Consider the following 26482-nt stretch of genomic DNA (forward strand, 5'->3'; position numbering starts at 1 on the left):
CAAATCTCTTCTGGCTTGTAGGGTTTCTACTGAGATGTCCACTGTTAGCCTGATGGGATTCCCTTTGTAGGTGATCTCCCCTTTCTCTCTAGTGTTGCGGGAAGTCAGGGACCCTGAACGGAGGGACCGACTGAAGCTGCGGCAGAAGAACATAAACTGAAGATTTCATGGACATTTACTAGTTCCCCAAAATTAATACTTTTATAATTTCTTATGCCTGTCTTTACTGTAATCTCTGAACATAAATTGTGACGATTTCATGGACACTTATCACTTCCCCAATGAATATTCTTGTGATTTCCTATGGCTGTCTTTACTTTACTCTCTTAATCCCGTCATCTTCTTTGTAAACTGAGGAGGATGAATGTCACCTCAGGACCCTGTGATTGTGTCAGCTGCACAAATTGTTTGTAGAGCATGTGTGTTTGAATATGAAATCTGGGCATCTTAAAAAAAAGAACAGTATAACAGCAATGTTCATGGAACAAGAGAGGTAACTTTGAACTGGCTGCCAGTGAGCCGGATGGAACAGAACTATATTTCTCCTCTTTCAAAAGCAAATAGGAGAAATATTGCTGAATTCTTTTTCTCAGTAAGGACCATCCCTGAGAAAGAGAACGCGCCCTGAGAGTAGGCCTATGAACGGCCCTCTCAAAGCGTGCCATCTTTTATGGTTGAAGCCGAAGGGATGAAATAAACCAGCCCCAGTCTCCTATAGTGCTCCCAGGTTTATTAGGATGAGAAAATTCCCACCTAATAAATTGTGGTCAGACAGGTTATCTTCTCACAAACCCTGTTTCCTGATAAGATGTTATCAATGACGATGTGTGCCCGAAACTTCATTAGCAATTTTAATTTCACCTCCTCCGGTGGTCCTGTGATCTCGCCCTGTCTCCATTTGCTTTGTGATATTTTATTACCTTGTGAAGCATGTGATCTCTGTGACCCACACCCTATTCGTGCATTCCCTCCCCTTTTGAAAATCGCTAATAAAAACTTGCTGGTTTTACGGCTCGGGGAATATCACGGATCCTGCTAACATGTGATGTCTCCCCTGGACACCCAGCTTTAAATTTCTCTCTCTTGTGCTCTTTCCCTTTATTTCTCAACCCAGCCGAGACACTTAGGAAATAGAAAAGAACCCAGGTTAAACATTGGGAGAGGGTTCTCCCAATACTCTAGCTGTCTTTAACATTCATTTTTTCATTTCAACCATGTAAAACTTGATTGCTATGTGCCTTGAGGATGATCTTCTTGCGTGGAATCTTACAAGGGTTCTCTCTATTTCCTGAGTTTGACTCTTGGCCACTCTAGCATGGTTGGAGAAGTTTTCGTGGACTCTATACTGAAATATGTTTTTCAGGTTATTTGCTTTCTCCCTCTCCCTTTCAGAGATGCGAATGATTCATAAATTTGGCCTCCTTACATAATCCCATATTTCTCCAAGGTTTTGCTCATTCCTTTTCATTCTTTTTTCCTTTATTTTTGTTTGACTGTCTTATTTCAGAGAACCAGCCTTCAAGTTCCAAGATTTTTTCCCTCAGTTTGGTCTATTCTGCTGTCAATACTTGTGACTGCATTGTGAAATTCTTGTAGTGTGTTTTCAGCTCTATCAGACCAGTGAGGTTCTTTTTTTTTTTACCAGCTAGTTCATCTATGAGCTCCAGTATCATTTTATTGTGATTCTTAATTTCCTTGGATTGGTTTTTGCTGTTCTCCTGAATCTCACTGATCTTTGTTCCAATCTATATTCTGAATTCTATTTCTATCATTTTAGCCAAGTCAGTCTGGTTAAGAACCTTTGTTAAAGAACTAGTGTGTTTATTTGGAGGACATAAGACACTGGCCATTTGAGTTGTCGGAGTTCTTGCATTGGTTCTTTCTCATCTCTTCATGTGGCTATTCCTCTAACTGCTAGGCTGTTGAAGTAGTCAGGCAGCAGCAGGGTGGTTGTGCTGAAGTGTCAGGTCAGGCAGCCCTGCTCAGTGAGGAGAAGTGAGGATGGGAGCATGCATGGAGAACAGTCCAGCTACTTTTCCGTGAAATGGGTGCTCTGTCCTGGGGGTCTGGACCAGTCCATAATCCTGGGTGCTCTCCAGAGCCTGGAAACAGCAAGGGCAAGGGCTGTGAGAAAGCAAAAATGGCCACCTGCTCCTCCCACTGGGTACTCTGTCCCAGGAAGTTGCTACTGGCTTGATAGTTCCAGTTGGAGGTGGCTGAACAGCCAGGCTGGGAGGACCAACCCAGAGAGGAGATATGGGATCAGGGACCCATGTAACAAGCAGTAAGGCTACTTTTCCACAGGGCTGCTGCAGTATGCTGGGCGTCCACTCTAGTTACCTCAGATTTTCTAGTACCTGAAGACATCTTCATTGAAGACTGCAGAACAGCAAAGATTGTGGCCTGCCTCTCCATGTGAGAGCTCCATCCCACAGAGGTACAGATCTGTTGCTGGCCTGAACACACTGGCAGTGGTGGCTGGAAACCTCGGGAGAGAGCTCCCACCCAGTGGGGAGGAAGGGGATGGGGGACCTACATTACAGAGCACTCTGGCACTTTTCCATAGAGCAGCTGTGCTGTGCTGGGGGCCTGCTCCAGTGCCCAGTCACCTTAAACTCTCCAAAGCCTGAAGGCGACAATGGCTAAAGCTACAAAACAGCAAAGATGGTGGCCCACCCCTCCCTTTGGGAGCTCCATCCCAGGTAAGTTTGGAACTGCTGCTGGCTGGAAAACACCTGTGGGGGTGGTTGTAGACCTCGGTTGGGGGATTCCACTCAGGGAAGAGAAATGGGTTCCAGGATCGGTATGAAAAAGCAGTCTGACTGCCTCTTCATAGAGCTACGGTGCTGTGCTGGGGGACCGCTCCTGTCCCTAAACACCTTGAATTCCCCAGAACCTGAAGGCATCAATTACTAAAGCTGCAAAATAGCTAAGTGGGCAGACTACCTGTCCCGCTGGCATCTGTTTCTCAGGGAAATGTAATGTTGCTACTCATAGCTAGCTGGAGTTCCAAGCCAGAGGGTCTTATCCTGCAAGATGCCATGGAAGCAAGGCCTGCAGACTGTGGCTGCTCAGCCCCGTAAATCCAGCCTCTTTCCTAGGGGTATGTATTATGGGGGTCTTACCTCCTGTTTTGCTGGAGTTGCAGTCACTTTTGCCAGGAACCCTGGGTATCTGAAGCTTCTGGGGCTCCACATATGCCTGAGCAGCTGCTCTGCTGAGACTCCACATAGCTTGGTATGTTAGAATGAAGGCCCTGATGGACTGGGTTTATGAGGGAATCTCCTGATCCAAGAGTTGCAAAGATCCATGGGAGAAACATGGATCCCCAGGGTTGCTCACTCACTCACTGCTTCCCTGTTGGGGGAGGCTCCTCTGGCTCCAAGACACTCCGAGTGGGTGGTCATCCTGCCTTGCCTTGCCCCATCCTTTGCAGATCAGGTTCTTTTCTTAATGAATCCCAATGCATGTACCTAGATGTCTCAGTTGACAGTTACTTTCCCCTTCTATTTGTTTCCATGAGACCGGCACATACTAACTGCTTCTAGTTGGCCGTCTTCTGGCATAGAATTTTCATTTCCACTGCAAGGTGTTTCTGTTTAATATTTTTCTGTATGTAGAATATCTTCTTTCAATTCTTCTTTCATAATTCTATATATATACATATATATATATAAATCCTTGACAAATGTACTATTTTGTGTATATTTCTGTGTTTGACATTCTTACAAATAATTTCGAGTTATTAATCTTGTGTTGCTTACTCTTTTTTTTCCCTCAGTCTTATGTTTTGGGCATTCATCTGTCCTCTCTTCAGCTTTTGATCTATCACATCTTGGGTAAGTATGTAAACCAATTCACTTCCTCCACTGCATAGAATTCCTTCTTGTGCATGTAACTTAATTTATATGTAAAGAATAGTACCAAGTTGTTTTCAGTGCTTCACTACTATACAGAAGCTGCAATGACCATCCTGTTAGTGGTCACTGTGAATATCAGCTAGGCTCCCTAGCAAGCTTAATCCAGTGGTGAAATTGCTCAATCAAAGGAGAAATGGAACTTAATTGTAATGCTTTCTGGAATGATTACGTCAGTAGATATTCCATCATTGCTTGTGGGTTTCTTTCTTTCTTTCTTTCTTTCTTTCTTTCTTTCTTTCTTTCTTTCTTTCTTTCTTTTTTTTTTTTTTTGAGATGAAGTCTTGCTCTGTCACTCAACCTGGAGTGCAGTGGTGTGATCTTGGCTCATTGCAACCTCCACCTCCTGGGTTCAAACAATTCTCCTGCCTCAACCTCCCCAGTAGCTGGAATTACAGGCATGCGCCACCATACCCGGCTACTTTTTTTGTATTTTTAGTAGAGATGGGTTTCACTGTGTTGGTCAGGTTGGTCTTGAACTGCTGAACTCAAGTGATCCATCTGCCATGGCCTCCCAAAATGCCAGGATTACAAGCATGAGTCACCGCACCCAGTTGGGTTTCTTGTTTTCAACATAATTAACACATTTACTAATATCCAGCTAATGTTGTCAGTGATAAGTAAACTTGTATCTCTTTGTGCAATTTACTTTTTTCTTTTTTTTTCTGGCTATTACTGAGGTTGCATATGCACTTATATTAATTAGTCTTTGAGATTCTTCTTACTTTGAATTGTCTATTTATTTTTATATGAGTTTTCTCATCCATTTAAACGAGTTCCATGTATAATACATGTGTTCATCCCTTGTTGGTTTTAGATGTTTAAGTATATTTACCCAGTCTATCTCAAATTTTTTGTCTATGGAATCCTTAATCGAACAGATGTTTTTGATAGAGTCAAATTAGCCCTAAGTAGTGAAATTATATACAGGGCCATGACAAGGAAACAAAAAGACCTAATGTGAAACCTTTCCCTTCATCCTTTACAGGTTTTGTTTGTTTTGTTTTGTTTTTTACCATTTCCCACACATACACAATCATTATTCAATCACCATTGTCTCTCTACAGGATATGAATAATGTTTCTGTTAATGAGCCAGCCTCTGGGAACCACCACTTTCCTATTGCTTTTCCAGGTACAAAAAGTCAGCATTGTATGCCAGTTTGCTATCTTGTTCCCCAAACTTCTTAGAGCCATTGGATTTACCAACTATCTTCCTTTCCTTACCATGATCTATAAATTAAACTAAGATTGTTTTCTTGGAGGACAGCAACAACCTCAAAATTTCAAACCTTCCTCAATTACTCAATGCAAAATTTGGATTGGCATTTGATTCTATGTAATCACCCATTTTTTTAATGTTCTACCTTTCCACTAGATTTTATTTATTTGTTCACTATATACCTTGCCTAAGAACTAAACATAGGCATTCTTCTATATTTCAGTCACAGTATAATTTTTGCCTTTGTCTTTCTTTTTTTTTCTGTAAGCAACTTGACCACTGCCATATTTTCAATTATCTCTAAGCATGGAACTTACAGATGTACAAATCTACATCTGAAATCCTGACCTCTTTTCCTAAGCTTTAAGCACGTTTTTTCTTTCTATTTTTTAAAAATCACTTCCAACTTGAGGGCCTACTAGACATTTAAATATAAAATATCAAGTGCTTTTGCTTTTCAGGGGTTTCTTAGCCGTGTTGTGGCTTCTGTGATTCTCCCTACCATTCAGTTTTCAAATCTAGTCATTTTCTTTTTCTGCTCCACTACCAATTAATCAGTGAGCATCCAAGAAGTGTAGATACTCTCATTGATTCTCATGACACTTTCTTCATTGTATTTTTAGAATAAAACTCTTGATCTGGCTGTCTAATCCAGTAGCAGACATAACCTTATTTTTTAAATTGAACTTTGCATTCAGATAGATGTATATTCAGATGCAGTTGTAAGAGTCAATATAGAGTCTCCTCTATACTTCACTCAGTTTCCCCTACTGATAACATTTTGCAAAACTTTAGTATAATGCTGCAACTACAATACTGACATTGATATTAGTCATCTTATTCAGATTTCTCCAGTTTTGTGTTTATTTAGCTCTATATAATTTTGATGTTATTTATTTTTAACTTTTAATAAAAAACTTTATTTTTAGAGAAATTGTACGTTCACAGCAAAATTGAGCAGAAGTACAGAGATTTCCCACATACACCCTGTTCCCACACATGCACAACTTCTTCCACTGTCAACAACTTCCACCATAGTGGTACATTTGTTACACTCTGTGAAGCTGCATTGACACATCATTATCACCTAAATTCTTTAGTTTACATTAGTATTCACTCATGATATTGTACATTCTATAGGTATTGACAAATGCTTACTGACAAATATCTGCAATCATAATATCATACAGAATAGTTTCACTGCCTTAAAATTGCTTGTGCTATGCCCATTCATCCCTCCTTCTCCCCATACCCCGGCAACCACTGATATTTTTACTCTCCACAGTTTTGCATTTTCTGGAATGTCATATAGTTAGAATTATACGTATGCATATAGTAGCCTTTTCAGATGGGCTACTGTAACTTAGTTACATGCATTTAAGTTTTCTTCATGTATTTTCATAGAGGAAAACTTTTCAATTTTTTTTAGTTTTGAATAATATTCCATTGTCTGGATGTACCATAGTTTATTTATCCAATCACCTATTAGAGGACAAATTGGTTGAGTTCAAGTTTTGGCAGCTATAAATAAAGCAACTATAAACATCCCTGTGAAGAAATTTCTGTGGACATAAGTTTTCAATTTATTTGGGATAAATATCAAGGAGTACAATTGCTAGATTACATAGTACAACTATGTTTAGTTTTATAAGAAACTATCAAAGTGTCTTTCGAAGTGATTGTACTATTTGCATTCCCACCAGCATTAATGAGAGATTCTCTTACTCTACATCCTCACCAGAATATGGTATTGTCGATGTTTTGGATTTTGGTCATTCTGATATGTGTGTAGTGGAATCTTATTTTCATTTTAATTTGCAATTTCCTAATAACGTGATGTTAAACATCTTTTCAAATGTTTATTTGCCATCTGTATATCTTCTTTGATGGGGTGAACAGACATTCAAGTCTTTTACTCGCTTTGAAACTAGGTTGTTCATTTTCTTGTTATTGAGTTTTACAAGTTTTTGTGTATTTTGGAAAAAAGTTCTTTATCAGGTATGTCTTATGCAAATATTTTCTCTCAGTCTGTAGATTGTCGTCTCTTTCTCCTGACATTGTCTTTCACAGAGCAGAAGTTGTTAATTAAGTTCAGTTTTTAAATTATTTATTTAAATGGATGGAGCCTTTGGTGTTTTACCTAGAAAGTCATCGTACTGAACACCACATAGGTATAGTTTTGCATTTTACATTTATGTCTATAATCCATGTTGAGTTAATATTTTTGAAGAATTAAGGTCTGTGTGTAGATTTCTTTGTATATAGATGTCCAGTTGTTCAAGCACCATTTATTGAGAAGACTAACTGCTTCATAATATTGCCTTTGCTCCTTTGTCAAAGATCAGTTGACTAGATTTATTTCAGTTTATTTCTGAGCTCTCTATTCTGTTAGTCTATTTAGCAATTAGTTGATCAATTAGTCTATTTTTCACCAATACCACATTGTCTTGATTACCATTTCTTTATAATAAGGCCTTTGTTTAACCACGTTTTGAAGTATAATACTCAAAATCTGCACATCTGTAATGAATATGATAAAATCTAAATAAGTTTGGACATATGAATTGATTCATTGCATACATTGTGTGAGTTTGAGCGTATGCATACACCTATAAAACCATCACCACTATCAAAGTAACCTTGAAAAGTTTCCTTAGGTACCTCCCTTTTTAATAGGTTTATAATTGTTAATCTTTTGATTTAGTTATTCACTTTCAATATTGTGTTGAATATTTTGAATCTTTTCACTCTCTACACACACTTTAAAATCAGATTGTTGATATTTAAAGAATAACATGCCAGGATTTTGATTATGATTACATTGAACCTATAGATAATGTTGGTAATAACTGATGTCTTGACAATATTGAGTCTTCCTAACTATGTACATTAAATATCTCCATTTATTTAGCTCTTTTTTGATATCTTTTATCAGAGTTTTATACTTTTTCTCACATAGGTCTTGAACATATTTTGTCAGATTTATATCTAAGTAATTCATTTTTGGAGGGCGGTGCTGATGTAAATATTATTATGCTTCTAATTTCAAATCCCCCTTGTTCATTGTTGCATGTAAGAGAGCAATTGGCTTATGTTAACATTATATACTACAACCTTGTTAGGATTACTTATTAGTTTCAAAAGCTTTTTTTGTAAATTCTTTCAGATTTTCTAATTAGATGACCATGCCATCTTCAAACAAATACAGTTTTATTTTTTCCATTCCAAGCTATATATTTATTTATTTTTCTTGTCTTATTGCACTAGCTAGGACTTCCAATATTTTGTTGAAAAGGAATGATGAGAGGAGACACCCTTGCTGCTTTGTTCCTGATCTTAGTGGAAAAGCTTCTAGTTTCTCAGCATTAAATATGGTATTAGCTGTAAGATTTTTGTAGGTGATCTTTATCAAATTGAAAAAGTTCTGATATATCTCTAGTTCGGTGAGAGTTTTAATTATGAATGAATGTGAAATTTTGTCAAATGCTTTTTTTGAAACCTACTGATAAGATCATGTGATTTTTTTCTAGTTAGTGCATTGACATGATGGTTTACATTGATGTTTAAAATTTGAGCTTTGCATACTAGGATAAATTCCACTTTGTCATGGTGTCTAGTTCTTTTTCTATATGGTTGGTTTTAATTTGATAATATTGTGTTGAGGATTTCTGTGTCTATTAATAAAAAAGATTGGTTTGTAGTTTTATTTTCTTGCAATGTCTTTGGCAGGTTTTGGTATTAAGGTAATGCTGACTTCACAGAATGAGTTATTCAATATTTCCTCTTCATCTGTTTTCTGAAACAGATTGTAGAGAATTGATATAATTTGTTTCTTAAATGTCTTGTTGAATTCACCAGTGAGCGCATCTAGACCTGGTGCTTTCTGATTTGGAAGGTTATTAATTACTGATGCAATGTCTTTAATAGATACAAGCCAATTCATATTTTCTATTCTCTCTTTTGTGAGTTTTGGCAAATTATGTCATTCAAGGAATTCATCTCGTTTATCTGGGATATTAGATTTGGGAGCATACAGTTGTTCAGAATGTTCTTTTATTATCCTTTTAATGTTCATAAGCATGTAGTGATGTCCCCTCTTTCATTTCTGACGTTAGTAATTTGTGTTTCTCTTTTTGGCTTAGTTAGGCTTGCTAGGGCAAGAAGCTCATTGACTTAACTGATCTTTTTATAGAATCAGTTTTGGGTTTTATTGATACTCTCTATTGATTTTTTGTTTAATTTCATTGATTTCTGCTCTAATTTTTATTAACTCTTCTCTTCTTCCTACTTTGTATTTAATTTGCTCTTCTTTTCTAGTTTCCAAAGAGAAAAATTAGATGATTGATTTTAGATGATTGTTTCTAATATATGCATACAGTGGCATAAATTTCCCCATAAGCACTGCTTTCATTACATCTCACAAATTATGATGAGTTTCATTACTATTTTCATTTAGTTCAACTTATTTTTTAGTTTCTCTTAAGATTTCTTCTTTGACTCATGTGTTATTAGAAGCGTGTTGTTTAATCTCTAAGTATTTCAGAATTTTCCAACTATCTTTCTGTTATTGATTTCTAAATTGATTTCTGTTAGAGATTCCATTATGATCTAAGAGCAGACATAGGATAGATTTGTTCTTTTAAATTTATTAAGGTGTGATTTACATAGCACAATACATTCTAAATTGGTGAATATTCCATGTGAGCTTGAGAAGAATGTGCATTCTGTTGTCGTTCAATGGAGTAATCAATAGATGCCACATATTTACAGTTGATGGATGAGTTTTGAATTCCAGTTACTGAGTTCAAGTATGTTCTTACTGACTTTTTGAATGCTGAATCAGTTCATTTCTGAAGGGTATCTCCAATTATAATAGTGGACTCATTTATTTTTTCCTGCAGCTGTGTCAATTTTTGGTTTTTATCTCATCTATTTTGACACTTTCTTGTTAAGCACATATACTTTAAGGTTTGTTATATCTTCTTGGCATATTAGCTCCATTATCAATATATTATGTCTCTCTTTATCACTGATATCTTTACTTGCTCTGAAGTCTGCTCTAAATGTAACATAGATATTAAAATTAACAGATACTTTGCTTTTCTAAAATTGGTGCTAGCAAGGGATATTTTTCTTTACTCATTTACTTTCAATGTGTACGTGTCTTTATATTCAAAGTGGGTTTCTAATAGATGACATGTAGTTGAGTCTTCTTGTTTGATATACTCAATCTTTGTCTTTCATTAGCGTATTTAGACTTGATATTTAAGATTATTATTGATATAGTTCAATTAATTTCTACCATATTTGTTCATGTTTCCTGTTTGCTTTCCTTTTCATTTTGTCTATTTTTGTTTTCACAGTTTTTCTCTTTTTTTATAGTTTTATTATTTATCTAATTTTGTGTTTTTAATTATTGTAAATACATAATAGTTGCACATATTTATGGGGTAGCTGTGAAATTTTGATCCAAGCATAAAAGGTGCACTGCCCAAATCAGAGTAATTAGGATATCCATCATCTCAAGCATTTATCACCTCTTGGTGTTAGGAGAGTTCCAATTCTACTCTTTTTGTTATTTTGAAATATACAATAAGTTATTGTTAGCTATTGCTACCAAATACTAGGTTTTATTCCTTTAACGTAATTTTATTTTTGTTTGCCCATGAAATATACCCTTTTATCACTCTCCCACCTACTACTCTTTGCAGCCTATGGTAACCATCATTCGACTTTATCTCCATGAGATAAATTTTTTTAGCTTTCACATGTGAGTGACAACATGTGACATTTGTCTTTCCGTGCTTGGTTTATTTCATTTAACATAATAATTGGTCCCATCCATATTGCTACAGATGTTAGGATTTCATTCATTTTATGTCTGAATAATTACATTTTATATATCTACATTTGCTTTATTCATTAACCCACTGCTGAACACTTAGGTTGATTCCATATATTGGCTATTGTGACAGTGGATTATATGATAGTTCTATTTTTCGTTTTTTGAGGAATCTCCAAATTGTCTTCCATACTGGCTGTACTAATTTATATTCTCATCAGCAGTGTACAAGGGCTCCCCTTTCTTCACACATTCCAGTTTTGCCTGTCTTTTGATAAAAGCCGTTTTAATTGGAGTGAGATGATATCTCATTTTAGTTTTGATTTGCACTTCTCTGACAATTAGTGATGTTGCACATTTTTCCATATACCTGTTGGCCATTTGTATGTCTCATTTTAAGAACGCCTATTCTGACATTTTTTTCCATTTTAAACCAGATTATTTGATTTTTGCTGTTGAGTTGCTTGAGCTCCTTATATTCAGGTTATTAATCCCCTGTCAGATGGGTAGTTTGTAAATATTTTCTCACATTCTGTGGTTTGCCTCTTCACTTTGTTGAATACTCTCTTTGCTGTGCCGAAGCTTTGTAGCTTAATGAGTAGATTAAAAACCATATGATCATTTCGATAGATACCAAAAAGCATTTGATAAAATTCAATATCCCTTCATGATAAAAACTCTCAAAAAACTGGGTATTGAAGAAACATACCTCAAGACAATTTAACTGTATATGACAGATTTGTAGCTGGTATCATACTGAAGGAGAACAACAGAAAGCCTTTCTTTTTTATTTTTTTAATTTAATTTTTTTTTTTTTTTTTGACAAAGTCTTGTTCTGTCACCCAGGCTACAGTGCGGTGGCATAATCTCTGCTCACTGCAGCCTCGGCCTACCAGGTTCAAGTGATTCTCCTGCTTCAGCCTCTCAAGCAGCTGGGATTACAGGTATGTGCCACTACACCCAGCTAATTTTTGTATTTTTAATAGGGACGGGGTTTCACCATGTTGGCCAGTCTAGTCTCGAACTCCTGACCTCAGGTGATCCACCCACCTCGGCCTCGCAAAGTGCTGGGCTTACAGCCGTGAGCCAGTGTACCTGGCTGAAACAAGATAAGGATGTCCACTTTCACCACTTTTATGTAACATAATACAGGAAGTCCTAGCCAGAGAAATTACATAAAAGAAAGAAATAAAAGGCATCCAAATTGGAATAGAAGAGGTCAAATTATTCTTGTTTTCAGATTACATAATCTTATTTTCAGAAAAACCTAAAGATTCCACAAACAAAACCATTAGAACTAATAAACAAATTCAGTAAAGTCGCAGGATACAAAATCAACATACAAGAAAGAATAGCATTTACGTATGCCAACAAAAACAGTCTGAAATAGAAACTATGAAAGTAATACCATTTACAATAGTCACAAACAAAATAAAATACATAGTAATAAACTTAGCCAAAAAAGTGAAAGATCTCTACAATGAAAACTATAAAACATCAATAAAAGAGATGGAAGAAGACACCAAAAAAAAAAAAAAAAGAAAAGATATTCTATGATGATGAACCGAAAGAATCAATGTTATTAAAATGTCCATTCCACCCAAAGTAATTTACAGATTCAATGCAATCCTTATCAAAATACCAATGACATTCTTCACAGAAATAGAAAATATAAGACTAAAACGTATATGGAATCAAAAAAGGCCCTGAATAGCTAAGGCAATCCTGAGCTAAAGAACAAAGCTGAAGTCATCACCTTACTCAACTTCAAATTATACTACAAAGTTATAGCAATGGAAACATTGTAGTAGTGGCATACAGACACATAGACCAATAGAACAGAATAGAGAACTCAGAAATAAATCCACACATTTTCAGTTAACTCACTTTTGACCGAGGTATTAAAGGCATGCATTGGAGAAAGGAATGTTTCTTCAACAAATAGCTCTGGGAAAATTGGATATCTATATGCTGGAGAATGAAACTAGACTGCTATCTCACCGTACACAAAAATAAAATCAAAATTAATTAAAGACTTACATCTAATACCTGAAACTATGAAACATTGAGGTACCATTTCAGGATATTGGTGTGGGGAAAGATTTCTTGCATAAGACCTCAGAACCACATTCAACCATAGTAAAAATGGACAAATTAGATCACATTATGTATTTTACACTTTGAATATTTTCTGATTTTATTTTCTCTCATTTCTTAGCATGTTAATCATACTTTTTTTCTTTGTACTTTTTTAGTTGTTACCTTAGAATTTTGCAACATACATTTACAATTAATCCAAACCTGCTTTCAAATAACACCATATCACCATGTAGGTAGTCCAAGTACCTTATAATAACAAAATAATATTACTAGCTTCTCCCTTCTGTCCTTATAGTATTGCTACATTTATTTCACATATGTATACGCATGCATATATATGTGTATGAGTGTATATATATATATACACATACATATATATGGACACAAAATTGAATAAACTGTTGCTATTATTATTATTGTTATCTGTTAAATCAACTCAGGAAAAGAAAAGTTAGTATTTTACGTTTACGTATTCATTTTCGGGTGCTTTTCCTTTATTTATGTTGATCTGAATTTCTGACCTACATAATTGTCTTCCCTATGAAGAACTTCTTTTGTAAGGCAGGTTTAATAACAAAAAAAAAATCTCTTAATTTTTATTTTTCTGAGAAAATCCTTACTGCTCCTTTACTTTTGAAGAATAACTTCACAAGGTGTAGAGTTTTAAGTTGGTGGGTTTTATCGCTTAACACTTAAACTATTTTATCCCACTCTCTTCTTGCTTGCTGCGCAGCAAGCTTGCTTGCTTCCTTGTTTCTCAGGATAAGTCCGTTGTAGTTCTCTGCTCCTCTATAGGTGAACTGTTTTTTTCCTCTAGTTTCTCCCGAGATGTTTTTCTCATCTTTGATTTTTTTAAGTTTTTATATGATATGCCTAGATGTACTTTTTTGGCATTTATTCTTCTTGGTATTTTCTGAGATTTCTGGATCTGTAGTTTGGTGTCTAGCATTAATTTAGGGAACTTTTCATTTTTGTATCTATATTGCTTTAGCTCCTATCTCTCCTTCTTCTCTTTCCAGTATTATCATTATGTTTAAGTTACATCTATTTATAGTTGTGCCACAGTTCTTGGACATTATGTTCTGTTCTTAGCATTTGAATCATAGTTTAAGTTGATTTTTAAATTCCTGGTCTGATAATTCCAACATTCCTGCCATGTCTGAATATTGTTCTGATGATTGGTCTCTTCAGACAGTTCTTTTGCCTTTTAGTGTGTCTTGTTAATTTTCTTATTATACCTTGTGGAAAGGTAGATGTGTTGTGCCAGGTAAAAGAAACTTCTATAAACAGGCTTATAGTAATAAGGTGGTAAGAAGGGAGTGGAGAGGAAGTGATCTATAGTCCTACTATTACATCTCAGTCTTATGGTAATCCCATGGCTCTGGATTGCAGACTTTTCTCAGTCTCCCTACTGCCCACATTAGGTGAGACAAAATGACTAGAGGGCCTAGAGTTGGGTATTTCCCTAACCTTAGGTAGATTAAGCTCTGATATAATCCCAGTGGGTTAGGCTCTGGTTAATTAGTTTCTTTTGAGGGTAGGCCTAATTAATAAGAGAATTTTCTGGCATGTTTCAAAATGTTTCCTATTTCCCTTCCCTTGCCAGAAACATGAGGGGATTTTTCTCCAGTGTTCGCTGTAAGGATCTGGTGGAATTCCTGGAGATAAAAGTTGTAAGAGTCTGAGGGTCCCCCTAGATTTTTTAACTCTCAGACTTGTACACTGTGAACCTCTAGCTATCCATCAGCTGCTGTTCAGATTTTTCTAACCCAGTACTGTTGTTATGAAGGTTTCTACTAATGGATTTCTACTCTAGTAAGTTGTAATTCTCTGTATGCACCTATCTCTCGAATTGTTGGGGCAGTAGACTTGTCCTGTGACCCCACTTGTCTGATGGATCTAAGAAGAGTTTTTAATAAAGTTTTAGTTTGTTCAGCTTTTTATTTTTTGTTAGGACTGAGTGAAGACTTCTAAACTCCTTATATGCTTGACCCAGAAAAAAGAAGTCTATAACTTTATAAACACATGCATTTGGTTTGGTCTGTTTCCTCTCCCTTTGAATTTCTTTATTAAACCTGTCAAATTTTGTCCAGGCTTCATGATTAACTTAAAAATACTACCTAATATCTGACACTTGATCTCCCAACTTAGACATAATTTTTTTATTTTTAAATTTATATCTACTATATTTTAAGATACTCATTAATTTTGACTCCTGTAAGAAGTGTACATGAAGCTAAGCATGTATTTAGATTAAGTGCTAATTAGTGAAATAAGACTTCACAGAAAAAGTAGGATTTGAACTGGTTCTGAAGAATTAGTCATATACTGACCAAATGGTCTCTGACAAATAATTTGACATTTTTGGTATTTTGAGAACACTGTATTCAAAATGCACTTTTAAATAAACTTTCTCTTATGTGCTTTGTAACTGGGGTTGACAAACTACAGCCAGTGGACCAAATCCAGCCACTGACTATTTTTGTAAGTAAAGTTCATTGGAATATAACTACTTCAGATTACTACCAAGACTGCACGTCCTGCAAACCTGAACATTTACTATCTGGCACTTTATAGAAAAATCCTGAGGACCTCTGTTTTAAAAGTATAAATGGAATATAGATTGAGAGCCCTTTGGGATCTAAAAAAACCCCATCAATACAAATTCCCAAGTTTGTATTAGTTTTTTTATTTTTGTTTATCTGAATTGCTCCTCAAAGTTTGAGTCCCTGAATGGCAGCATTGACATCACCTGGGAAAGAAGTATAAACTTTCCATTGTGCAAGATGAATAAACTTGGAGATCTGATCGAATGTACAGCTTTTTGAAAACACTAATACTGAAGTTTCTATAAGACTTTGAGAATAATCATCTCATCTCTCTATAGATAACATCTGTAGATAATCATCTCTCTATAAATAACAAAATAGTTTGTATACTTGAAATTTGCTAAGATAATAGATTCTAAGTGTGCTCACTATATCAAAACATGGTAAATATGTAAGGCAATGAATATGTTAATTAGATTGATTATGGTCATTATTTCACAGTGCATACCTATATCAAATCATGTTGTACACTTTATATATACACAATTATTTTTCAAAACTAAAAAATCAGAATTGTATATTCTGAGGTCCTATGCCCAATCTACTGAATTAGAGTTTAGATCTTAAAATGCAATTGATATGCACAGAATGGTTTGAAAAATTCTACTTTAAAGAGTGTCAATTGAAGAACCAGCATCCAAACTCAGATTTTAGCTGACTGCCTGAATTTGGCTTCTGCTGCTGTCACTTACTAGCTCTGAGGACATAAATAAGCAACTTAAATTCCCTGTGGCTCAGCTTCCTATTTGTAAAATGCAACTAATGTTGTTGTATGTATCTCAGTGTCATTTCAGTGATAAATGAGTTAGTGTGTGTGTGTGTATACATACATACATATACACATATGTATACACACACACATTATATATATAATATATATAACTCATTTATATATAATATTTGGAATAGCACTTAATATGTGCTATGACATATAATACTCAATATATTATCATTACTATTACTATTTAAATATATAGAATCTTCATTTTTAAAATGTGACTGGCAAGCCAATTGGCTTAGATCAATTAGCAAATTATTGGCTAATTAATAACAGTGCCTCAGAAGAAAGGCATGAGTACACTCAACTCTAAATCAAAGCCTTTACATTTTTTTAACTATAATCAACCATCATAGGAATTAGAGATGATTTTTTTCAAAGTCTTTTAGAAACTTTAGTATTAGCTTTTTCAAAAGTTTTTATCTGAGTTAAAATGGCTAAGCAATAAGATTCCAAAACTTTTCTGACTTGATTTGACGCTTGAGAATATTTCTAAAGTGTCTACTTCCATCAGCCATAATCACTACTTTTCTGGAATGTGTTCATATCTAATATCACTTTGACTGACAGTGAAATGGCCCCTACCCGAATTAGAACTCCTGAGGAGAAATGCCTCCCAAAAAGCTACTGCTCTCAGGAATGTCTAGATGACACATGCTTAGTTTAGTTATAGGTTAAAGGTTATTTCATGGGCACCTGTGGATAGTTAAAAGGATAAGTAATTCAATCAGAAGTCATTTAAAATAGAAACCCATTGACTGGGGATTTGGATGAGTCTTTACATCTGCAGAATGAAAAACAAAACAAAAAAAAAATACTACTCACTTTATTTTGAAATAAATCAGCTTTTAAATTTGGGATTAGTGAGGAATTTACTATGTAGAAGAGAGAGTACTCACTAACAGTATTTTCTTAGAACTGTTACTTCCAAATATATAATTTATTTGAATAATGATCAGGTTGTATTGCTGAAAATGTGAGATTTATTTAAAGCAGCAAGATCTAAAGTGTAATATCCCAGAAAAGAAATCTTTTTAGCATGTGTTGGTGTTGAGCGTGCAGAAGAGTAGAGTTAAGAAGAATAAGCATTGAAGTACTCTCCTAATGGAGTATCTAAAATTGTACCTTCCGATGGGAAGGGAACCAGTCATATGTGACCATTTAAATTTAAGTTAAAGGCCAGGTGAGGTGGCTTACGCCTGTAATGCCAGCATTTTGGGAGGTTGAGGTGGGTGGATCACCTAAGGTCAGGAGTTCAAAACCAGCCTGACCCACATGGTGAAACCCTGCCTCTACTAAAAATACAAAAATTAACCAGGCATGGTGACCGGTGCCTGTAAGCTACTTGGGAGGCTGAGGCAAGAGACTCGCTAGAACCCGGGAGGCAGGGGTTGTAGTGAGCCAAGATCGTGCCACTGCACTCCAGTCTTGGCTACGAGAGCAAGATTTCACCTCAAAAGAAATAAATAAAATAAATTTAAGTTAAAAACTAAAATTAAGTTCAATTTTAAAATGTGTTCCTCAGGCACACTAACCACATTGCAGGGATCAGTAGTCACAGACAGCTAGTGGCTTCATTTTGTGAGGTCATAGAAACATTTCAGTGTTTTAAGAAGGTCCTGTTTCATGGTGCTGCTATAGAATATAGCAAAGACTACAAAGGTACAATCTTAGAATGATTTGGTATGGAATAGCAAAGTTATCTAACATTTTTAGAATTTAAAAGTGTATCTTATTCTTTGTAGAAAGCCGAGTAGCAGAATATTCTTTTAAACAATCAATTCATTGCATTTGGGTGAGATTTCATGTTTTGTGGCATCTAACGATAGACTTCTTACTTTTTTTTAAACTAAAGACATCTTGAGACTTTGGCAGGGGATTGTTGGGGTTTGCCCTCGAACCTTCTGATAAAAATATCACAGACATTGTTACAAGTGATTCAACAACCTTGAAGTCAGTAGCAGTGCAATATTTTGACCTCTAGTTCTATAGTTTTATTCAGATATTTTGTTCTTGTGAAGGTAATTCAACACTACTAAAAATAGAATAATCTCATTAGCAAAATAAGTATTGAAATCCAAGTCAATTTAAAAACCATTCACTTAATAATCAAAATAGAACAAAAGTATAGTGAGTATAAGGATAATGTGTATATCAAGTTACTTTGGACTTAATTTTGGAGCAAACATGTTTTATTTGGAAATTCTGGGAAAAGACTAGGATCAGGCAGCTGAGAGAAAATCAGAAGCTCTGTTCCTCCTTTATCTCACTCGGCTCCCATCAGGACACATTGGGAAGCTCTGATATCAAAGCATTATGAAACCACATTTTAATATCTACCTATTTTTCAAAAACATGAACATTGTGTTTGTATTATAAATTTATGATGTGTCACAAAGTACCTAAGATTTCTTGTTTTTAATAATACAATGTCTGCAGACGCGGTGGCTTGTGCCTGTAATCCCAGCACTTTGGAAGGCCGAGGTGGGCAGATCACCTGTGGTCAGTAGTTCAGGACCAACCTGGCCAACATGGTGAAACACCATCTCTACTAAAAACACAAAAAATTAGTTGGGCATGGTGGCTCACGCCTGTCGTTCCAGCTACTCAGGAGGCTGAGGCAGGAGGATCGCTTGAACACCGGAGATGGAGGCTTCAGTGAGCCGAGATTGCACCACTGCACTCCAGCCTTAGTGAGAGAGCAAGACTCTGTCTCAAAAAATAAATCAATAAATAAAATAAATAAAAGCAATAGTACACTGTCTTCATTAAATGCCACTTTTTAATTCTTTTATTTTTTATTGTTTTCCATAACTTTGCAGCATTTTATGACAATATATTAGACATATTAATTGTCATATTTATGACTGTCACCATCCATACTATCGAATGCATAATTTCTACTGCAGTGTGATAGTGACTTTATATTTAGCTTTACATTTTGCAAAATCCTGTAGGTTTAGATTTTTTCTCTATCAATCAAAAAATAGTGAGGGCAGGGAGAAACCTATGAAGTCCTCATTTAAAAAAAGAATATTCTCTGCAATGCAAGCACCTGAAAGTTCCTCAGCTATAAATAGCTGCAAAATAAATGTGAAGAAATATTTTCTGTGGTATTTACACCTTTCAAGTAGAAGTTACATTTTTTTCAGTAGTTCAAAATAAATATAACAAGGATATAAATGCCCCTTAAAGACTTTCTTTATTCTCAGAATTACTTGTTTTAAAAAAGAACCAGATGAATTAAGCTTTATTATGCTCTTATTTCATTCGGCTAAACTTTACGTCAGATACTGCTGATATTTACTGATACAACTGACTCTGGTAAGTTTTTTTAAAAGGACATAAAACTATATTAGATTTGAATATTTCCAGGATTACATTTACTTGGAAATCTGCCAGAATTGTCTAGAATATCCCTAATTAGGTCAACAGAGAGCACAGAAACAAAATTTGGTTCATAAAGTGTCATGTTTTTAGAAGCTCTGATAAAGGCGAGTTATGGTTTTAATGTCTTTCTATCCATGTTTGCATAGTCTGTATACAGCTGCACAAAAGAAGCTCCATGCCAAATATGCTCAAAAGAGCCTGTGCCAGACCGAACAGACAATGGCATCACACACAACGATCCTGTGGGTCAGTGTTCTTTTGTAACTTTAACATTAATTACTGTCTTCTAGAAAAAGAGAGAGAAGAAACGGAATGGTCATTTTTTCTGTCATTTCTTATTAAAAATAGCATTTCCTCAGGATTATAACAAAATTCTAGAACAAGACCAAGGTGTTGCGAGTCTTTTTCTCTTCTGAAAATATAACAGCTCCACCTTGAGGTAAAAGTATTTTACTATAGTTTGAGGTTATATTTGAAGTAGAAGGTGGCATTTGGGACCACTAGTGACCAATAATTCCTTATGGGAAAATAAACAAATAAAGAGCTCTAAAATTATACAAGGGATTTTGAAGCTCATCTTTTGTTCCCACTTTTGGTCAAAAACAACAGCAGGTATTAGTTACCTGAGGAGGACAAATTACTGTAATCTGACTGGCCATTTTCAGACTCTGGAATTTCATGTGGTCTAAATCTGTGTTGATGAAATTTTATTTGAAGTTGTCAAAAAGCAAACTAGAACTTTAAAAATCGATTTACTCCTCTGGTATCCACTGGTACATAAATTTCTGCCAAGAAAATACACAAATGGAACTTTCTCTTGATAGAACCTACCACTTATATCTTACTGTTGGCAAAATGTTGCTGTGCTTGCATGTAAGATAAAAAGTGAAAGATAATATTCTATATGCCACTCACTTTCTGCAGCTGAGCCTCAAGGCTGATCGTTTTTGTTTTTCTTTTTGACTCACCTTTCAAGGGTTAAGCTTGAAGCTGCAACAGAAGTAGATATGGAAAAACGAAAATCTTCCTCAAGTAAATTCTAGAGTAATTGTCATCTCACCATGCTCTTTTCCTGGTTATAAATATGCTAGAAAACATTCTTACTCTCTCTATATATAGTGTATATATATCTATATATACACTTTTTTTTTTCTGAGGCTGAGTCTTGCTCTGTCACCCAGGCTGGAGTGCAGTGGTGCGATCTCAGCTCACTGCAAGCTCTGCCTCCTGAGTTCACGCCATTCTCTTGCCTCAGCCTCCCGAGTAGCTGGGACTACAGGCACCCGCCACCACGCCAGGCTAATTTTTTTTTTTTTTTATTTTCAGTAGAGACGGGGTTTCACCGTGTTAGCCAGGATGGTCTTGATGTCCTGACCTCGTGATCCACCCGCCTCAGCCTCCCAAAGTGCTGGGATCACAGGTGTGAGCCACCATGCCTGGCCTCTTACTATAATTTTAATAAAGTATTTCTCTATATTTTCTTCTGATTTTTTTTATTATTTTATATAAGTTATTTGCCCATGTAGTCAACTTAGAATTTTTGTGCATGTGTGTAAAAGTGATATTGCAAACTAATTTTCTGTATGAATAAAAACTGTCTCCATGTTGCTTATTTGGTCATTGCAGGCATAGGAAAAAGTCATTTTTTAATATTTATCTTGTATTACTGACTGAGCCCTCTTATTAAATTCAATGGTTTTTCAGTAGATTCTTCTAAGTTTATAAGATTGATGGTCATATCATCTAAAATAATGCTGCCTCTCTTGACTCAATATTGGTAATTGCTTTTATCTAGAAAATCATGCAGTTATTATAGACCATAGTGAATTTTATAATTTCGTTACTGTTTGTATATTTCCATTATATATTAATATTTAGAATTTAACTTTATTTTTTAGTCTCAGGTTAGTTGCACAAGGAGATACAAGTGCCACAGACCCACTTTATGGGATTAGTGTCCACCAGCACAGGGGACACTGTGGCAGCCTTTGAGTGAATTAGCTGAGCGACACTTAGTTTGCAACACACCGAATGTAGCATCTGATCACAGTTTAAGACATTTGAGAGGGAAGAAAGAAAGGAAGATGGAGAGAAGAATCTAAGTCGGATGTTAGCAGTAGCACTCACTTCAATATTCACCAATTGAGGGCTAAGGAAAGCAGCTGGATGTCCAGGCATTAGGAAAACATTTCCCTAAGGATGTGCCTGCTATTCAGCTGCTAAATTCCGTTAAAATTTCCTCATTCTTGTGGTCCATCCTTAACATCTTCTTCCGACAGCTGCAGATGCTCCTTCAGAGCTTGGGTGAGTGGGAAATATATACAGGAAAACATAAAAAATATTTTGGATGTATATTCTCAAAATAGGTGAAGAGGAAATGTTTAAATAAACATGGTAAATGTGCTATATTAATTAATAAAACATATTTGTTTGGTATTGAAATCAATTATTCTCCAATATATTGGGATATAAAATGCATTTTAAAATATGGTACATTCAGCAGAAATAAATACAATTTTTTTTAAAATTAAGAAGCCCTTTTCATACACATTTTTAACAATCACCTCAAAATGATGATACCACCAGAAAATTGAAAATAAGAACCATAAATTTTGGATTTAAAAGTGATAGACAAATCCCTGTAATTCCTGGTTTCTTTAAACAGAAAGAATGTAAAGTATCAGTAAATACTAGTTATTTTTATAAATGAAAAATTAGCGCAGCTCCAGGGAAGAAACCCTTGGGTCTCAGGTTTTCTAGATGCAAAAGAGAGATAATAAGTACACCTGCAAGGTGACAATAACTGTAAAGTGATTAAACACCCTGGGCTGAAAGATGCTCTTAAGAAAAGCATGTGTCAAAGCTCACAATGTAACAAGGGGTCCATGAGTATTTGACGGAAATGTACACACTTCATCTTTTCGCCTGATGTCCAATTAATATGTTTTATTAAACCTGAAGTAAATTTGCCCTTAAGCAAAAATTCCTGAAAGTGCTCTTTTACTGTTCGTTAGCTCCAAAATAAACAGATCTCCGAGCCCCTTCCCTGAAATTCAGTAACAACTTGGGTGGTACTTGTATATTAAAGGACAAAGCAATATAAGTTTTGCACTTTCCATATGGAGCTGGAATCACATAGGATATTTAACCTATATATTTTATCTTAAGTATATGAGTGTCTTTTTAAGGAGAATAAGGGATGAGGGGACATATCAGAGCAAACCATAGGAGACAACCTGGCCCTCCCACTTCCCGCCTTAGTTGACAGAACATGTAGTATCAGGATGAGGAAGAACAGGCAGGGATTAAAGAGTTCCAGGAAACGTGTATCATCATGCAAAAGAAAAGAACTGGCAGAGTTTCTAGGGCAATCCAGCAGTTCCCTCAGCTCCTTGGCTAGATTCAGCATGCTGCTGCTACTACTTCCCCAACTCCATCTGAGGTGAGGCCAAGTTCTTAAACTCCTGGGTCACTATCTCCCTGACTGAATCATCCCAGAACCAGGCATCTGACAATTAGGGTCAGTCCATAAGTCTCAGAGCTCACAGAAATGATTGACTCTAACCATTTCTAAACCTACTTAGCCTGCTTATCCTGTTGTCTTTGTCTGTTTTGTGCTGCTACAACAGAATACCTGAAACTAGATAACTTAAAAAAGAAGAGAAAAAAACAAACATTATTTGGCTCACAATTCTGGACGTTGGGATATCCGACAGCATGGCACTAGCATCCAGCAAAGATCTTGGCAGTGCATTGTCCTATGGTGGAAGGCAGAAGAGCCACAGAGAGCAAGAAAGAGATTGAACTTGCAGCCTTGAGCCCTTTTAAAATTGGCATTAATCCATTCATGAGGGTAGAGCCCTCATGACCTACACACCACACATTAGATCCCACCTCTCAACACTATCGGATTGGGGATTAAGTTCCCAACACATGCTTTTTTGGGACACACATTCAAACCATAGCATCTGACTTGCCCATTCCTTCCTACAAAAGAAAAAAACAAAATAAAGGCTGTTGCTCACTTACCCCCAACCCCCAACTCCTTCTGCCTCCTCACCCATGCTGGTGGTTCCCTGTGTTGCAATGTGTGACATGATGTGCCCCTTCCTCTTGTGTGAGTAACAAACTCTCTTTTCAATGACAACCGTGTCTTGATCTGTTGGCTTCATCATACTTGAATAATAATAATAAAACTTGCATTTTAAAACACCTTGTCCCTCCCTACTCAGCCTGCTCAGAACATAGGCACACAAATCCTTCTTTTGCTGAGAACAACCTATTTTTTATGCCTATTTTGCCTGATGTACTCTTACTACTTCTTCCTAATTCACCAAAAATACAGCTCTGCTTCAAAAACATTCCTTACTTCTCTGGACGAATAGGAACTCTCTTTTGAACCCCTGAAGTATGATATTAATGCCTTAATGCTAACATTTAGCACATTGCATTATATTTGTTTACTTCTATGACGTTTTTGGGTCTTAATAACATTGTGTTATTTAATTTTGGTACCTGTCCTGGCTATGGATAGTGCTCCATAAACATTTACTGCATGATATAGTTTTTTAACAAAAGTTTTCTTGACCATGGGTACTGAAAATGACATCTTCCTTTTCCAACCTTATTATTTATACAATTCATTTGCCAGTTGCTCCTTACAGTGGACAATGTCTGATGTATATATACTAAATCCCAAACTAGATCATAAATTACCTTCTGTGTATTCTTGTATGCTTAGTGTTGAGCCCAGTGCTTACACATGCTAATAGCTGATTGAATGTTGACTTAATTTAGATATACCTGGTAATCCAACCCTATTCAAATTCTTTTAAAATAGAACAAGAAATAAGCAAGCAAACACTCAAAAAAGTCTTGAGTATAAAACCCTTGACAATATATGCAGAGGATTATTACATCATGATTCTTGGTGTCTTAAGGCATCGTTCAAACTCCTGGTTCTTAAGTGTAAGCTGTGCTGCATGAATGTTAACTAAGCCAGTATCAAAATATACAGAATAATAGAATTGTCTATCACAGAAAATGTGAAAATTAGCATAAACATAAATAAATCATACTGTCTTATTTAGAAATTCTATGTCTACAAAGTCCCTAAAACTTGTACAAGAAAAGAAATCTTAGAGAATTTACTACTATATCATGGAATTCAAGGACAAGAGCAAGAGTTGGACTGAAACCAAGACACAGAATATTGTCAGAAACCACAGGACTGCATATTCACATTCTGTCTCTCTTTCTCCACCCTCTATTCTCATTCTTTCTTTCTCTCTGCCTTTCTCTCTCTCATCTCTTGATCTTTTTTTTTTTTTTTTTTAATCTCATTATCAGTTTCATTCTTGTTTCTTTCTTCTGACAGCCAATGTTTTTCATGAACATTTCTGGTTCTAAAATGCCACTCCAGCCCCAGCACCATTCATTGTGCAATGTACATCCACTTTGCTTTTGTGTCTCCTCATCAGTTTCCAGGGAAAAGTCTGAGTTAGACATAGTCATGGGTTTCTCAGAGGGATACCCAGTATATTTAGGGTACAAATCCAGACTTTCCTTCTGCATTTGGGGCAGGACTAATTTTCAAAAGTCACAACTCTGGAGTCACGTTTGATTTCTTTTCTGTTTTTTCCACTTCTATCAGGATGTTCTAAATACATGTACAATAATTTCATAAAAATGGTATTAGATTCACCTTAACACAAAGTTATGATCTATGACCCATGGCTACTGAATAAAATTCAGATTTCACATTATGCCTGCCCCTTCAAGGCCTCATTTTAGGGTAAATGTTTTTTGAATTTTGTTTTACCCTAAGTCATGGTTTTTTGTTACGCAGCAGTGTTGCTACCTATCACTTTTGATAAACTGCATGGGCTTCACTTCGGAACCATCACAAAGTCCTCCTTTTAAAAAAATAGTTCTCTCACTGAATGAAAAATACAATGAGCCAAAAAGGCAACACTTTTGGAGACAGTATGCCAGTGGTTTTCACCAGGAATGTGGTCTATTGTGATTCTCTAAACTCCTAAGTTGTCTTCGTTATTTAAAAAGAAAAAAAGAGATTTGATGAATGGTAAGAGGATTTTATAATATAAACATGGAAAATGAATAATTGTTATTTGACAGCAGGAAACCAACTGTATTAAAAGGAAGCAGACCATCATAATTGTTTCAAGAGCCTAAATTAGAATGTCAACCATCTAGATTGAAGACCAAATTATTTCCTTAGTCCAGATCGAGGATGGAGATAACATGACTTACCCATCAGAAGACTCTACTATTTTCTGTTGGAGAAAAAAAGTTTTACATGGATAATTTCTTTACAAGTTTTAAAATATTCATTTGTTTTAGTTTCATTGTACAACAGAGATATCTCTTGCCCAATATATATTTAACCACAGACAATAAAATGAGCTTAACCCTTAATTTGTGTGCTTATAGTAGAAAAATACAAGCCATGGTATTGCAGTGCATTTACCTTTCTTTTGTCTAAAACAGAGAGTACAGAGGACTGAGTACGTACTTGATCAGAAATCTTTCTTTACCCAACACTTCTAAGATATCCTATCTTTTACTAAACTTATTATTAAAACTAAAACAGTGTTCAGTTTAA

General features: G+C 35.6%; 1 long non-coding RNA gene across 4 annotated transcripts in view; it reads left to right on the top strand.

Annotated features, from left to right (window-relative positions):
- The window catches only part of LOC139362158 (uncharacterized), a 37691-nt gene extending 11462 nt beyond the window's left edge, over positions 1-26229 (top strand). Inside the window, exons 2-5 of one of the 4 annotated variants that reach the window (XR_011620508.1) lie at positions 2305-2437; positions 2567-2702; positions 3782-3839; positions 18907-19161. This is a non-coding gene — a long non-coding RNA (uncharacterized lncRNA). Of the gene's footprint in view, positions 1-2304; positions 2438-2566; positions 2703-3781; positions 3840-18906; positions 19162-20003; positions 20098-25995 lie in introns of those variants that run through there. The other 3 variants (XR_011620507.1, XR_011620506.1, XR_011620505.1) reach the window with 3 other exon arrangements.
- The last annotated feature ends 253 nt before the right edge of the window (positions 26230-26482 follow it).

This window comes from Macaca nemestrina, chromosome 3 (assembly GCF_043159975.1).
Source record: "Macaca nemestrina isolate mMacNem1 chromosome 3, mMacNem.hap1, whole genome shotgun sequence".
Lineage (NCBI taxonomy): Eukaryota > Metazoa > Chordata > Mammalia > Primates > Cercopithecidae > Macaca > Macaca nemestrina.